Here is a 5,705-nt window from a genome sequence, read left to right as displayed (position 1 = left end):
TTTAGGTATACGTTGTGGGTTTTGTAAGGGTATAGGGTGGGAAGTAAATTAATTTAAATTATGTAGTAATTAATTTTAATGTATATTAATTATTAAATTGTTAATTATGTAATTCATTTTTTGTTAACTCACATTTTAGGAGTTAGTTGTGTGTTTTGCAAATGTATATTGTGGGAAGTAAATTAATTATAATTCAGTAATAATTAATTCCTAATTAACGCTAATTAGTAAATTGATAAATGTTTGTTAGTGTAAAAAATGTGTCTTTCAAAGTTAAGTTTTAGGTGCAGATTGTGAGTTTTGTATGGGTATAGGGAGGGGAGTAACTACAATAGGATTATATAGCTAAAAGTGAAGTGGGGGTGCGCAGGTCAAAGAAGTCCAATAGCCAAGTAGTAATATGAAAATTTATAAAGTTCTTTATTTTTCCAGTTTAAAGATTCAGCAAATTGAGATGCTCAGCCAACTTGTTTCATTCCCACATTGGGAACTTTAAGTTGTAAGGATAAATGGTGGGGTGGTAATTAACAATAATTATTTTAGGAATACATTGATTTCAGGATTGTAAGTAATAATTAAATACGTAACATATGTAATAATATTATTCAAAATAACATTTTTAGATGTGTGTTATATTCTTTGAAGTTTATGGTAGAATGTAACTTAATTTCTAACAATTTTACATTTAAGGAATTATTTTACAAAAATGATGTCATTTATTATTGTATGTGTTAATTGTGCTGTTCTTTTTAATTGTGCATATTATATATTACTTGTTAGTTGTTGAGAATATATTTTGCATTTTAAATGTAATATTATTTGTAGTCATTTAAGATATGTATTTGACATTATAATATGTTTTTATTTTATTTAATTTTTAATATAAAGTATATTTGTATTTCTTCCTTTTACATATTTATATTTGTAATTGTTTATTATGTTTTGGAAATTATTTTATTGTGTTGAAGAGAATTTGTTTGTTTCTAATGTTACAGTGACTGGAGTTAGAATAGTAAATTGGACCCCTCCGCAATCTGACACTTTCCCTGGTGTTGCACACACTGGAGTGGAAGTAGTAAATTCCACCCCTCCACAATCCAAAACTTTCCTTATTGCAGCACTGACTGAAGTGGGAAGGGTACATTTGACCTCTCCACAATCTAACACTTTGCCTGCTGTTGCACTGACAGGAGTGGGAAAAGTACAATATTACCCCTCCGAAATCCAACACTTTCCCTGCTGTTGCACTCATTGGAATGGGAATAGTAAATGTTACCCCTCTGCAATCCAAAACTTTCCCTGCTGTGGCACTCACTGGAATGGGAATGGTACATTCTACCCCTCTGCAATCCAACAATTTCCCTACTGTTGTACTTATTGGAGTTGGAATAGTAAATGTTACCACTAACAATTCAACACTTTCCCTGCTGTTGCACTGACTTCAGTGGAAATAGTAAATTGTACCCCTCTGCAATCTAACATTTTTCCTAGTGTTGCACTGACAGGAGTGGGAATAGTAGATGTTACCCCTTCATAATTCAACACTTTCCCTACTGTTGAATGACTGGAGTGGGAATAGTAAATGTTACCCCAGCGCGATCCAACACTTTCCCTACTGTTGCAAAGACTGCAGTGGGAACAGTATGTTTCACCCCTCCGCAATCCAACACTTTCCCTACTGTTGCACTCATTGGAGTGCGAAAAGTAAATGTTACCCCTCTGTAATCAAACACTTTCCATACTGTTGCACTCATTGGAGTTGGAATAGTAAATTTTACCCCTCCGCAATCCAAAACTTTCCCTGCTGTTGCACTGACTCGAGTGGGAATAGGAAATTTCAACCCTCCGCACTCCAAGATTTTCTCAAGTGTTGCACGGACTGGAGTGGGAATAGTAAATGTTACCCCTCCATAATCAAACACAGAGGTGCGGCGGTCCCGCTGTGGCCATCAGGATGCCACCGCCGCTGTGGCGGTGGAATCCCCCATTCACAACATGGTGGCAGGCGGTGCTCACAGCACCTCCCGCCACAATGCTGTGAATGCATGTTGTGCATTGGCATGCATAAGGTGACAGGCAATATTTAATATAACGATATTAATGACAATTATATTTGTTTCTGATATTTTTGTACTTACCATTATAAGTATAAGATGCTTATATTTTTGCCAAAGATATTTTGGTCACAATATTTTGGTAGCACGATATTTTGAGAGGGGATATTTTGTCAGTGAACCCTCTTCACCAGATGCAACCCTACACCGTCTTCCTCCTATAACTTCCTTCTCCTGAACAGACCTCCACCTAGCAATGCAACACTCCTAGACACACTTGTAGACACAGTTTGAAACCTGATAACACTACACTCCAACCTATGCATTCTGGGTGACCTTAACATTTGGTTTGACAAACCCAATATGCCCCATCCAAAATCAATCATCACTGACCTAGACGCACTGAACCTACATCAGATCATCCACAAACATCGCAGGACACATCCTAGATGTCATTTTTGCAAATTCAGAACTAGTTACCTCTCAAACTATAGGTCCAGTTACATGGTTAGACCACCATGTGCTTTCTTTCCAACATAAAACAACACTAAGCGACGCACCTAAAACCACCTTACGTGTATCCACCTATCGATCGTGGAACAAAATCGATTTTGAACACTTAGAAAAGCAACTAACATCCAGTACAGATCTAGGCACAATAAATTCCATTCAAAAACTATAAGTGGCTACAGGAAGCTTTTGATATCCTAATACCACAAAGAACAAAAAAACAGGACAATAGAAAACAAGCACCTTGGAGAAATACAGAGATAAAACAGAAATTAGAAAGCTGCAACGTACCTTTCTCAAAACAAACACCAATCAAATCAAACTTCACCCACACAATACTTCACCCACACAAACTTAACAGATTATATAAGTCAGTTATCAAAAAAGCTAAAAAAAAAAATAAAGATACTGTTCAGACAGTATTCTAAATACTAAATGTGCAACTAAGGAATTTCATAACCTTCCCACCGAAGTTTGTAAATCAAATTGCCTAGAAGGTACTCATCCAATTACTCAAGAATTCACAGACAAACTGGCAAATCATTACACAACAAAACCAGACACGGACTCATATTTAAAATAAAGGAAAACCACCAGCACAGACCCTTTCCCAAAAAAAGCCTCCAAGAGTAGGCTAACCCAGTCTCTGCATTCCTTCTAACAAATCACATAATGAATTTATGGACCTGGTGGTCAAACAAGCAGGCCTGCTGGCAGCCCTTCTGACCGTGTCTACCACAAACCTTCAAGAAAAATCTAATTACTTCTGCTGCCACACTAGTAAGAAGAATCATCAACAATTCCTTAACTACGGGAATATTTCCGGAAGATCTAAAAAAGGCATACAAATGCCCATTACTAGAGAAAACAAACCTGGACCCACTTAACCCGGACAACTACGGACCGATTATAAATGGACCTTTCCAGGGAAAACTGATAGTAAGAGCAGCATTCGAACAGGTGCCACAATTTATTGAGGATAATCCCATACTTTCAGACTTCCAAGCAGGATTCCATCCAGGAAGAGGCACAGAATCTGCCCTCCTTGCCATCTGGGATGACCTTAAGAGCACAGTTGACTGGAACGGGGTTGCTGCACTACTTCTCTTGGACCTTTCAGCTACCTTTGACACGGTTGACCATGACACTCTAATAGAAAGACTCTACGAAGCCGACATAAAGGGGACAGCTCTCGACTGGATCACATCTTACCTTCACAACAGAACTAATGTCATCCAAAGGTCCCCTTTCTCATTCAAACCATACTTCACAAAAGCAGGGGTCCCTCAAGGCTCTATCATCTCATCCAGGCTTTTCAACATCTACATGAACCCCTTACCAGCACTGATCAATTTCTCCTCACGTGCTATAACTATGCAGATGACACACAAATGCTCCTTCAACTGGAATGCCACAAAGACATTTGATCAATGGATGACATATAGCCATCTCAAATTGAATGCTTCCGAAACAGAAATACTTACATTTGGCAAGGCCTGATGATCTGGAAACACTGACTAAAGTATCGAAGGAATTAAGAAAGCTCGGAATGACCTTGGACTCCATGCTACCAATGAATGCCCAAGTGAGCAAACTAACAAGATCAAGCTTTGTCACTATAAAAACTCTGCAACGCATCTTCCCCCACCTGGGATTCCCACACAAGGTCCAGGCTACCACCTCCCTTGTTTTGTCAAAACTTGATTACGCTAATAGCCTCTAGCACTGATCTCTTTCAACGACCATGAAAAGACTACAACGGATTCAGAACTCTGCTGCCAGACTACTCTTATATATAAAGCCACAAGCTCAAATCTTCCCTGCCTTGAAAGCCCTACGATGCTTACTGGTTGCCAGAAGATCCACATTCGAGCTGCCTTGTATCACCCACAAGGCGATACGTTGGACAGGACCGCTCTTCATGAGAAATAAAATATCTAAATACATTCAACAACTCAACCTCCGCTCTAGATTGGCACCTCGCCTCAAAATCCCACCATACAAGAAACAATCCAAAGGTGGCACATCCTTCTCTTATCAAGCAGTAAAACTATGGATCTCTTTACCCCCTAACATAAGATCCACAGATAACCACCCTATCTTCAGAAAACTACTCAAGAGTTGGCTCGTCCCCACATAACCACCATACGCAAACAGAAATATACAGCATTTCCCCCTGTATATAGGCATTTATTTGGATTATATGTATGTATTTAGATATGTCTATTCCTTTGTAAATCTGTGTAGAATAATTATGTTTATAGATATATAGATATTCCTTAGGTCTGCTTAACAAATGTACATAATACTTATGGTTACATTATTGTATGTTTAACATGTATATAGGTTGCTGTATAAATAAGTATTTTTTATCATTACTATTTATCTACAATTGCTTTACTATTAAATTATTAAAAGAAAAAAAATTAAAAATAAATAAATTAGCTTAACGTACATCAACTCATGAAAGTCTGAGTTTATTAAATACACCTCAAATCTACATCTGTTACCTTCCCCGTACATATAAACCTTACATGTACTTATGTATCTTTATATTTATCACTTTACTCATATTTCAGCATCTCCAATGCACCACCCTATATATCACCCCATTCCTCTCTCAATATATCCTCTACCTCAACTCTCTGACTCATCCCAAACCTCAATCTACAACTCTCTCCAATGCACTACACTCTTTCTCACGCCATACCGTTCTCGATCTATCCTCTACCTCCGCTCTCTGACTCATCCCAAACCCCATTCTAATACTATGATCCCCAAAATAATCCTTTCTAGTCTCTTCCAGCCCCTACCCCTCTTTGCTTCATTTCAAACCTCTTTACTATTCAGATCTCCCAAACAAGCCTTTCTAAACCCTTCCCTCTTCTATCCCTCCACTCTCCTTTTCATCCAAATAATAGGCTCACATGTCCACCGCTAAAATTAGTTTCATATTTCTTTATATGAATTCACCTCTAATCCTTTTTGGGTTCCGGCATAGCGTACTACTTGCCGAAAAGCACTTTGGTGCTTCGTCAGGGGTAGTAAGCGCTATATAAATGCAATTACAATTACAGACACGGCCTTATTTCGAAGTTGGTCGGAAAGCCTCTGCCCGCTGGTCGGAGGCTTTCCGACCGA

This window comes from Triturus cristatus, chromosome 3_2 (genome assembly GCF_964204655.1).
Source record: "Triturus cristatus chromosome 3_2, aTriCri1.1, whole genome shotgun sequence".
NCBI classification, from domain to species: domain Eukaryota; kingdom Metazoa; phylum Chordata; class Amphibia; order Caudata; family Salamandridae; genus Triturus; species Triturus cristatus.
The sequence above is the reverse complement of the archived record's forward strand: the minus strand, read 5'-3'. Positions refer to the sequence as shown.